Source organism: Mastigoproctus giganteus, chromosome 5 (assembly GCF_048544385.1).
Source record: "Mastigoproctus giganteus isolate SK-2022 chromosome 5, ASM4854438v1, whole genome shotgun sequence".
In the NCBI taxonomy this organism is placed as follows: domain Eukaryota; kingdom Metazoa; phylum Arthropoda; class Arachnida; order Uropygi; family Thelyphonidae; genus Mastigoproctus; species Mastigoproctus giganteus.
In genome coordinates, this window is record NC_143579.1 from 195,173,439 (window position 1) to 195,185,800 (window position 12,362).

The following is a 12,362-nucleotide window of genomic DNA, read 5'->3' on the forward strand; positions in this document are numbered from 1 at the left end:
ACAATGCTTTGCGATTATGTTGCCATCTGTTGCAGCATGCACATTTTCCGGTTAGTGAATAAAAACTTTAAGATATCCTCTATCTCTTGGAAGTGGTATCTGGTTTTTATCGTGTACCCTTTTCACAGAGTAACGTTTTAGATTTGTGAAGGAAGTTTACGGATACCCTCTACACCCATTGTCTTCGTGGATGTATCTGTACTCACTGTCCTAATGTAACTTTTACAATTAGTAGCATATGACTCCTGTTAAGGTGTTATGATTTTATTATTTGGACTTTTCATCCAGTGTCATCTTATACTATAATAAATATAGTCTAAGGCCTCTCAACAGACACCAATTCTTCATGTAATTTCAAGATTTAATGTAATTATTCATTATTCATGATGTATCTGTGCCGACCTCCTCTGAAATATGTATTCGCCTAAGGAAAAACACCATTTTATAAAATTAATATATCAAGTAAAATTTTAGACTATGCTTGACAGTTCAGACATAATCATTACAAATTAACGATGTTCAAACACTCAGCAGAATTAATTTTTCATCGTATATTATAAGTAGAGGGCGCTGTACCCTTTTAGCCTGCGAACGACGCCACATGCCATGCCCACGAAATAAAAAACCAAAAAGGAAAACAGTTCGAATTAAGCTGCCAATAATTTTTCATGCATTTCATGTACTGTAAAAGCGTTTCTCTAAAAACATTATTAATACGTAATGATTTCTTTTAGAATGGAGAAAAATATTTTCCCTTTTTATCGAGATAATTTACTATCGCTAATGGACAAGAGGAAATATTCACATTTCATAAAATCTGCTCAGAAAGCATGTCTTCATTAGATCATTTATTTTCACGAAAGCAAGAATAAAAAAGAAATGCATTAATTGCATCTTTAGCCCGCATAATGAACTAATTATTCACACGATCATCTTCAGCAAGCAACGAGATAATATCTAAGCAACAGATGGTGGTAGATACTTCGGATTTTAATGAAATTATTATAAAAACTCTTAATGGGATAGAAAATTAAAACATGATTGATGTATATCAGAAAAATGAATTTTTATTGTAGTAACGTAACGGCTTTATTAAAAAAAAATCGAGTTAGGTTGGGAGAGTTCGTTTGCAGAAGTTATATTTATGGAAACAGTGTGGAAACGAGTATAAAACATGACTTCCTTTCTAATTTTCACCATCTGAAGCGCATATTATGCAGTAATTGACCGCGGTTTCTTGAAACTGTACTGCTCAGCTTTATTTTGTAAATGTGAACCTGCACGATGAATCGTTTGTAGATTTGTTTCCAGTTTAGACATTTTCGTAATAAAAGCTTTTAAGACTTGTGCCAGGAATTATATCCCGAGAGCGAGATGCGGGCTCCGAGATATTCCTTATCTCTCAAAGTTCGTCTTAAATCTTTCCCAGGATAACATCTCCTGATTCGTGTCAACATGTGCATAAGGAAAGTAAGAAAAACAGAGCCAAACCTACCAATATGCCTCCAGGGTATGAGAACTACGACGAACAGACATAAAACATTCCACTCAGTCTTACGAGTGCTTTTGGTCCATCGATGGTGAATTTAGTGAACCACTCGACTAAAACATCCGCCTTTGTCGGCAATCGACACAATACCTTTCATGCTGGGAATGAACGCATTAAATGGCTGGGAGGTAATCCCAGCCACCAGGTGTATTTGTGCGAGTGGTGCAATGACTGGGATGTGAGAGCTTTCTGTAAATAGCTATTTGAGTAGCTGTGAGCAAGTTTGTCTCATCCGTTCTGCTAAAACACCGAATACGGATAGGATTTGAGAGGTTTTTATTGTAACCAAATCTCCTTATTGCTTAGAGAAATGGACCCTTTTATGGAAATACGTGAGTGAAAGGAGTAAACTGTAGCTCCATTCTATTCAACACATCAACGCAATTTGGTAAAAAAATAATAATAATAATAAAAGCGCCAGAAAAAAATCCTTTTAAATAAAAATTTCTTCCAGCTGGATCTTGTTTTCTTACTTCACGTCAGGTACTCGTGAAAACAGATATTTCAATAACATCGCTTAGTGAAAATAGTACACAAACCTCGAGCGTATTCTCTGTAAACTGTTACTTCGAATACGATACAACGTTCTCGTTTTTTTCTCGTGCCTATTTTCGGCTTTCCAATTTGCGCATATTCACTGCTCAAACAAACACTCGGTAATTCCTTTCGTCAAGAATTAAAGGAGATGCTTTGAATGCCAATCAATGCGAGAATCGATGAAAGCCTTCTTTTCAAAGGAGGGTTCGAAGAAAGCAAAGGAGTAAATGTTGGCAGCATATTAGAGTGAGCTGTCACAGTGTATGCAATGCCAATGAGCTGAAGAGTGTTTCCAGTTAATAGAACAACACGGTTCTGCAATTACCATGTCTATCACCCCATTAAATAGCTCTCTGTTTCTATTCCCTTCGTGATAGTCTTTGAAAGTTTAACGGAAACGCAATTATCCACCGGCAGAATAAACCATATTTCGGTCGGAAAGTGAATTTATGGTAAAACCTTCCATTTTAATTATTATTTCTGAAGGGGAAAAATCATTCGGGTGAGAGGAAGGTTTTACCATAATGCTTTTTTGTTTTGCTTAATGCCTCTAAATGCTAGGGCATGCATCTGGGGAACAGAAATATTGGAGTCACGTATAAACTAGACGGACAGGAACTAAAAGCGGATCAAGAAGAGAAAGCATTAGGTGTTTTGATTCTATCCGACAGGAAATTTTCCGTGCAGTGTAAACAGGCAGATAGGAAAGTATACAAGGTTTTCTGTCCATGATTTACAGGTCCTCTGATAGTAAGAAGTAGAAGAAGGACGCCATGATCGCTCTATACAAGTCGATGGTTGGACTCCAACTGGAACAATGTATCGAGGTCTGGAGACCGCACCTAAAAAATAAATCGGTCAACTACTGAGTGCCGGACCTCAGGATGAAGGGTCCGTAGTCACGAATGGTCCTTAGTGTAGTATCTCAAATAGAGAGCTTTATGGTAACTGAAAAAAGTTTTTAGCACCCTGGCTTCGCCTAAAACTCAGGAACTAACGAAAACGTTGTATGTTTGAATCTTTCCAGTTGTTGTGAATGATGACAGTGGGAGAAACGACTGGCAGATGAGGGCCGTGCAAGACTCCCCACCACCGCCACCTCAACACTGGCTCTCTGAGTACCTCCTTGCTGGGACAACTCCAGCTTTGAAAATTGTTAAAAAAATACTTCTCGTCGCAAATTTTATAAATGACCTTTATAGAATTATTAACTAATTATTTAGCAACCTTTTTGTCACCAAAAGGAGAATTACTTAGTGCAAAGAAGCGCGCTATCGAAGTGCAATAAAAAATTGTTTTTTTTTTTTTTTTCATTTTAGCATAAAAAGTAAATGATGGATTTCAATCGGAATAGTTTTCCCTTGATAAACATCGAATAACGAATAGCTAATGTGATTTTTAAATTTTTAGCTCCATTAGCGACGGAAATAGAGGGGGAGGGGAACACGAAAATTACTCACATTTTCCTATCTGGCACCGCCAATTTTAATTTTAAAAATAGTTTAAAATTATATTTTAAACCTGCTCGTTGAGTTGCTTCCAACGGTGTATAGGTTGTTGATAACATTTTTGTCCCTCCCACATTTCACCCCACTCCCATTTCTCAGACAAATTTTTGTCACCAACGATCAATATGGCATTATGTTGGCCCACATGATGTACAAATCCATGCAAAATTTCCAGACAATAGGTTGAGTGGCTCCAGAATTACAATGCTGTGACAGACGGACGGACAGACAGTGTAAGAGGTAGATCTTACAAATATAATGGAAATATCTATTTAGCTAAAATAAATCCACGAAGGGCAACGGAAAGTAAGAATTAGCATTAATGCCCGAGTATTAAGTTAAAGATAGTAAGTATTAAGACTGGATATTTAGTTTTTAATGTAAATAAGGTTAAAGTTTGAAGAAACACTGGATTTGGGGATGGGAAAGTTATAGACGTATATGTTAAATAGCGGCTAAATGGAAACAAATAATTTCGAGAAATATAAAAGAGCAAACAGGGACAACTGTCAGCGTTAGGGAAGGTATGCCATTTTGTGACCAGACGAGAAAAGGGTTGCTGAGGGCAAGAACAATAGGACTGTGAAATGGGATTACGAAGCGTCTCTTTTGATCTAAGCCACCGTTAGGAAGTAAACAGGAAATTAGTGGACGTCCAGTGTTCGCGTCAAAAGAAAACGGCGTCAGGGTGGCTGATATTTGTGTAAGTTGGCCATATTTAGCAGAGAAAGTGTGAACATGAAAATGAGTATTTTGGAGGTGACCGGAAAACATGAAAAGGTCATACTGCTCTGTGAAAAAAAAAAAAAAAAAAAAAATAAGAAATTTCTAGAGAAGGGTTGGTTTGTGTGCTAGGGAGACGGCTGTGGTCCGATGTTTTAGCAAATAGGAAGGATTGAAAAATTAAACAGTATGGGGATTGGTTGGAGTCCTTGGGGGAGGCGTTCCAAACTTGACGGAAAAAGAAAAGTTCGGAGGGAGTAATTGAGCAAGTGCCCACTCTGTATTTGACTTCTTTGTGGTCTAAGGGGGGGAACGTCTTGAGTTTGCGGGTTAAAGTGGAAGTTGATTTTTTGGTGGTCAGAGTTCACATCTCGTGGTAGCAAGATGAAGAAAAAAAAAGGATGGGTGAGAGAAAGAGGTAATGAGGAGTAGAGGACGCGGGTACGTGTGGACTAAAAAAGATTATTTTTTGGAGGTATGGAAGAGTGAGAAACATGCGCGCTGAAAGTTGTGCAGATAAGTGAGCCAAGCAGAGAAAGAAAGCCTGGTCCGGCATCGGAGGGCAGTGGTAAGGTGATCGACGTCCTTTGCAACGAAATCGCAAGATGTACCTCCGATGTTTTGTCGTGTAAGAGCCTACACTTGTGTCTAGGATCTGGCCCGTTGAGAAATGGCCAGTTGTGCAGATATGTGAGCCAAAAAGAGAAAGAAAGCCTGGTCCGGCATCCGAAGGCAGTGTGCCCAAGAAACGGAAGAAAGCCTGTCCGCCACTAAGGAAAGAAGAGTGCCGAAGAAATGGAAGAAAGGCTGTCTGCTATGAAGGAAACCTGAGCGCAAGGGAACTGGAAGTAGTGGCTATTTCGGAACGTGTCTGTTCCTGTTTTTTTTTTTTTTTTTTTATTGAACCCCAAACTCATGGACTCATAATCTGAACTCTAAGAAATTGACTGATAGTTCTTTCTAACGAAAATTGAATTTTAAATAGGTAAGTTAGTTACTAAGGTTGCGAAAATTTATTATGAATGTTAATGATTATGAAATAATGTAAGGGTGGTACAGGAGTAATAAAAAGAAAGTAATAGTATAAAGGAATTAGTAAAAAAATTATATTTATAGAGGTAGTACTGTAAGGATATGCTAACCTATATCATTAAATTAGGCCAGGTGCCAACAGAAGATAACATACCAGATGAGGTGTAAAGAGAAAGAAATTTTATTAATAGAGAAACCTCATGAGTAAAGAGGGATGACTAAGATGGTAACTAAGGTAGAATGAGTGATTGAGTGAATACAGTATTATTGAGGTAAAAGGATACAAGTTGTAATACATTTCATGTGTTAAAGGCTAGAAACAAATATACAAAAAGAGTAATAAGAGTTGAAATGAGTTTACTGATGTAAGTGATAAAGATTGGTAATGTAAGAGAATGATTGAGTAATCATCGAGGATTCATATTTAGTAAGATGCAACTGATACAAACTGATGTTAATAATTTGTAAATTGAGAATGATGAGGGAGAAATGGTGTATGGTACTATAGTATGGTTTATATATATAGAAATTGATATGCATGTATGTAATTATTATTTTTTTTATGTAAATGCTATTTATAATGTTCATTAAAGGTTTGTAAATTTTTTTTGTAAAAAATATTTGTCTTTAATAGTAGTTATAAACTTTGACCTGGGATGTGTGAAGTGCATAATACAGTATTTTTAAATGTATGTTTGTGCAAAGCCCTAGAGAAGGAACAGAATGGGAAAGAAAAACACAAACAGAGAATAAACAAACGGATGGGGGATTTCAACACTATGTAGTGAAAAGGCGAAAATTTTATAATTAAATTTGATCTGATGCGTTTTATTCGATTGAGAGAAATTCTTATGTTTACAATTTTCTGTTTTGTATTGTACTGGTGAATTTTAGGGTTTTTTTCCCTGTTTCGTATGGTAGAAAAAAAAAAAAAAAAAAAAAAAAAACATGTATTATGATTATGTCTGTGAAAGAACCATGTTATGTGTTTATTGCGCGTTGTATTAGGGCTCGTTGCCCAATAAAGATGGGCACTTCTGTTTTCTATTTTGTACAGAAGAATGCAATCAAACCATAAAAGAGTAGTGAGGTTAGCGACAGCTCGTTGAGTCTGTGCAATGACGAATGCAGACTGTTTCGAAAGCTAAAGGAAGGACCTATTCGCAGTTGTAGCTAATAAAGTGGCTACGTAGTGTATACAAAACACAGCAGAATATTACAATTTCTGCTTTGTTGTGAATAGGCAGCAGTTAGAATGATTTTATAACTGTTGCTCATTCTAATTCATGATATTCAAATAAGATTACGAAAAAACGCAATTCTTTCTTAAAAACAGTTCATTATAAACCATCTGTTTAATTATAATGACGTATGGATGCCCTGTGTGAAAAGTGCATCTTGTTAGAATTGTGCGTTTTTAATTGTACAATCAAAAATAAACACACACATATGGCTTCTTTGCCTGCTATTTCAATTTTAATACCATCGTAATATTTTTTTCTATCTGCCATTCACACGATAACGTACACCCAAGATCATTTTAAATATATATCTAAAGTACTTTTATTCTATGAAATTCAATATCGTTAAAGTTCATGTTTCTTTCCTTTTATCTACAAGCAGTAAAAAAAAAAAAAAAAAAAAGAAAGAAAGAAATACTCCATCCGTTAGCTTTTAATTTTATACTATATTTATATTTTTATTGGAAAGGAAACTAGCCACGAAATAGCATTTCTTTCTAACGTACCTCCATCTAGTGTCAATATTTAAAAACGTTTACAGCAATAAAAGGATCGTGTGATCATTTTAGAGGAGAAATATGGTCACAAATTTTAAAAATAGAACTCTTTAAATCCCTTGTTAAATGCTGTTTTTCCGGTGAAAATATTTGTTTGTGTAAGAAAAAGAAACGCGTTATTTTTTAAGGGATTTCTCTGAGACCACATCATTTTCTAACCCCAGTGGTAATTTTTTTTTTTGTCCTGTTAGCTGTTGCGACATTATTTAAACGTGACAACATGAAACGTTTAAAAATTAATTTTCTTTAAATCTTTTAATAAATAAATAAATGTTGATTTGGAACCGGCAAAATACCGCATTACGAATATTATTTCATAAATACTTTTGTGATAATAAAAAAACAAATATTTATTGTCATAAAATAATAATTATTATAATAATTATTTAATAAATCGATAAATAATTTAATATAATTAAAATATTGAAATAATATTAAAATTTATTTTTTTAATATTAAAATAAAATAATTAAATATTAAATTAAATTAAACTATTACTTTAACATTATAAATATAATAAATAAATTTAAGCGCTGTACACTAAATATTCCACATTTTTATTGTACTCTATACGTCTGGACCAGAGGTTACTGAACTATGGCAAATGTACTACCGGTGCAGAAAAATAATAATAAAAAATCAATAAATAAATTGTAAATTGTTAAAAAAATGCTGGTACAAGGAAACAATTTATTTAATTCTGATAATGTTATATACGTTAAAAAACTATTGGGAGTCCCTGATCTAGCCTAACCTTTTATTTAACAGTTTTATGTAACAATAATCTTTGTGGCTTTTGATGCTGGATACTGCATTCTATGAGTAAAGAGAAAATTAAAAAACATTCTAAAATAGTAATTAAACTTTTTCAAAATCTACCCTGAAATTACTTCGTAGCTCACTAGTTGGGGAACATTTCAGCACTATAAAGACGCCTGATTATCTACGAGCGTGTATCGTTCTCTGCGCATGAGTTCTCTTCGAAAGGTCACAGCCGTTTTGAAAAGTAAATAGACTGTTATGTGTTTCTCTAAGACATGTGATGTATTGCTCTGTCTGGAGTTTGCCCCATTCTTCACCAATAAAAAATGCAGTCTGTCTATTTTTCGACGGTGATATACGAGCATACTGCTCTTATAAATTCGAATCACTCACAAAAAATACAAAAAAGAACCATGAGTTATTTTGTGAACAATTAGATGTTAACAAATATAATCGGTTTGCGTTCGTTTCAGAAGTACACCGATAGCATTTTTAAGAGGGTAGGGTAGGGTAGAGCTTTCCCAACGAGATAAAAACTAGGCAAAATCTGGAAACATATAGTTGGAGTATTCTTCAAATCAACAGCAAAACGCACAATGAACTCTGGATCCATTCCTTCTTGTGGCTCTCTTTACATCAGCAGGGACTATTGGTGGTAAACGGTGTGAAAGGAATTGTCTGTCCACCAGGTTACATGTTTTAATCTCTCCAGCGACCACTGTTGTTGTTCATAATACCATTGTAAGCGGCGGACATCTCTGTTCTCAGACACGAGAAGATTTTTAGAGAGCACGATGGCTGCATGAATCCATTGCCCTTAGCTGTGTGTGTGTGTGTGTGTGTGTGTGTGTGTGTGTGTGTGTGTGTGTTAGGTGATATGAATACTGCCTGTCTAACGTTCAAATGCCCTTTTATGTTTCTTTTTCTGTAAAATATTTCAGACTAACATACAAATTCAATAATAACGCGAATAACCGTAGTCTTTGCCATCAGAAGAATGCGTGTAGTTCGTGTCGTGCTAAAAATAATGTCTTTATAAAAGTACTTTTTATTTTTACAAGATAAAATATCAAAATGTTGTTGACAGTGTACGTAGAGAAGGCGGCAATACATTTCTTCAGTTATAAATAATAAACTGAATGTAAATAGTCCAGGGTAGGCAACATAGGGTCAAAGTGGTGCCGCTATGGATCTACGCTTCTTGTCGGCAAGGTCACAAGGTCACCTGCGTCAAGTAGACTAAGAGACTTCCCCTTTCTGGGATCACATATTAACTGGACGTGTCATTAATCACAACAAAACATCTGTTATCGTAGCGTAAGACGAGCGCCAGCTCCTGTGATGACAGGTGTTCTGTAGAGGAAAGTAATGGAGGTCATGACTTGAATGACCATGGACCTGGGCAGCTCACGTCTCCCTTTTATTGATGGATCACAATACAAGGTTATTTATATTACTGGGTAATGGATATCGCATGTAAAATACCATAAAGGACACACGATCCTATTTTTTACCTTTACTGAACAAAAAAAGTTGACTTATTAATAGTAAAAATTATTAGTAGTATAAATAATGAAAACAATCGAAAGAAATAGCTGGATTTAGCGTCTATAACCAAATATCAGAATTCGCATTTTCTTTTCATTAAAACGCGAGTTAACCAGGCAATCCTCGCTTGAGACTGACTAACTCAGCCATGTTGTGAAAATGGCCCACAAAAATTCCTCACGTCCGAGATCGAATGTATTTTCCACGCGGGGTGGGGAGGACGACGATTCTACCAACTGTGCAACACACAACAACTATAGTGCTGACGTTGTACAAGGGCCCTGAGCTCACGGAGACCCAAAAATAAAAAATGAGAAAGTTTCATCAAAAATATATACAATATATACAGAGTGTTTCATATGTTAGTTTACTGAGAATACAATCCAATTTACAGTTTTAGTGTTAATTTGAATGTCATAACTAAAGTCATGTAAATGATAATACAGTATTAACCCGATTCGCATCCTATTGGGTTCAGTTTACTATTATTAAATGAAACTTCTGTTTATACTTTGACCGATCACTGGTCAGCGCAGTTTACAATTAATCATTTCGGTGGTAATGATTAACTGTAAACAATGAAAACAATTAAATGTAAATAATATGTACAATGAATAAAATCAGTAACCTTAAAGTTAACTTTCAATAGGATCAGTTTAGCAATTAGCAAGGTTAGAAAGGAAACATTTTAACGGTACCATGATTACTATCATTTTTGCACTTCATATTCATATCATTTTAACTTACCAGCTCTAGAGATCACGCTAGGTTGATCGGTCTACGCTGCGGCTCTCTTCAGTTGGCTCGGCAGAACGATGGTCAGCTTCTGGCTGGGCTCTTCGGTCCTTCCTTTCGTGTCTTCCTGTTCCTCTCCGTCCGTCGTCTCTTGACGATGACTCTTCTCGTCCGACTCCCTCCGTCCGATGATCTTTCTCCTTGCGAGGGTCCGCTTTTTATGTCCCAAGCCCGCCCACACTGTTTATACAAAACTTCTTTCTCATTGGTAGGAGCCGAGTCTTAAGATGCCTGATGTTTTCCCATGATGAGCCATGGAAAAGCACTGGGTTCAAAGAGGTATCTCACGCCACCTCTCGAATATTCCAGCGACACGTGGAGCCACTCTACCATCTCCCTTTGGCCTAATTTGCATCTTAAATGAACGCGTCCATCCGGTGTTTACAAAAATCTTACATTACACTTGCAAGTGGCTAACTGAGATAGCTGTCGCTGGCTAACAGCTGTAGGCCCCTTTAACACACATTTATTACGCAGTTATAGCGACTAATTTTGCGATTATATTAAGAAAAATATGCGCTTTTACTTGAGGATTTTTACTTCGCCTTGAGCTTTTCATTTGGTACTTAAAGTACTTAAAGTGATATTATATCGAAGCTTTTTGAAAAAGATCTAGATAGGACGGGTACAGACAATTCAGTCGTGGGAACTATGAAAAATAGGAAAGGGCAGAATTAGCGCTATAACACCATGTTCTTGTCGACTTATTTAGTAAATATGTTACTTGTCGTATGAAACTTCTTGTTACGACTCCTGTTGAGGAACTGTCCCATCTGGTCTACCATAGTTTAATCAGTTCGTTCCAACATGTTTTCTTCTCTATCTTTGGATTGGCCTCTAAATTGAGCTGTATATTTAGATATATAGTTGGTATCTTCCTTTTAATTCTGAAGCATAATCCTCGGAAAATAACATATAAATCCAATGGCATGGTTCCAGCTAATACTTGAAATGCTGCAGTTGATACTGTTCTGCAAGCACGATCGACGACAACTAATATTGATCTTTGTATTGTCTGTAGCTTGTTAGCAAATCTTACTATTCTAGCTCTATAAAACCAGGCTCCTGCTGCTGTGTATGTGACAATAGGTAAGAACACTGCTTTGTAATACAAAAGTAAAGTTTTTCTAGAAAGATCCCAGCCTGCTCTTGAAATTATAATTATCATTCCTGAGAACTTTTTAATTTTCTGTGCCAGATGTATCAAATGCTTAACTTGTTGTCTAGCAGAATTCCTAGATATTTATTTTCTTTTACTAATGGTAGCTGTATTTGATTAATTTTAATTTGTGGTGGTCTTCTGTGATCTAGTTGAGTTTTAAAAATCATCATTTTTGTTTTACTAGGATTTATTATTAATTTTTTATCATTAGACCACCGATAGATCATTAAGGATATAGTTATCAGATTGCTCTATGTCTGCCCTTGAAACTATAGCTTTCGTATCTGCGAAAGCTATAGTTCTACAACAGTCAAAATCTCTTCCAAGCCATTCATTTAGTATCATGTTCCATATTAACCGTTCAGAAAATAAGTAAACAGAAGACAGTATATTGCCACCTCATAGTTTGCTTTGGCACTTAACAGACACCTAACTTTTCATTTTCACGCACGCAGAAATATATAGACAGCAGTGTCTTGCTTTAAAAAATATGAAAAATTCTTAGAAGCAGTTATTGCGTCTTTGCGACGTTTCTCTACTGGGAAAAGAACAGTTCCGCCCTCAAAAAACTGTTACCTGACTTTTAAAACACAGCTCACACTTTAAACAGTCTCTAATATATACAAAAATATCATAAAAATTCAGCTCCGTTTGTTTTATTAGCAGTATTTTCTAACCTTTCACGATGGGTAATACGATGACATTTTCATAAAATGCTATTTATTTATTAACAAGCATGGTAAATGTAGTTAAAAAAGAATGCATTTTGAAATTACTCGATAGTCTTCAATGGTGTATATGGAGTTTTGATTCTTTTTCATTACGAGCAGTATAACGACAGTCATAGCGATTAATTAAAAACAAAACATGTTACAGAAAAAAAGATTTGAAACAACTGGTGAAAGTCACGTGATAATCAATATCTTCATTGATATTTCAAGGCTTATT

General features: G+C 35.4%; 1 protein-coding gene across 1 annotated transcript in view; it reads right to left on the reverse strand.

Annotated features, from left to right (window-relative positions):
- Positions 1–10,313, reverse strand: part of LOC150085965 (uncharacterized) — an 87,082-nt gene extending 76,769 nt beyond the window's left edge. The window contains exon 1 of the mRNA XM_090374314.1: positions 10,205–10,313. The gene's annotated coding sequence lies outside the window, so the exon portion shown is untranslated. The remainder of the gene's footprint in view (positions 1–10,204) is intronic.
- Positions 10,314–12,362: the final 2,049 nt, after the last annotated feature.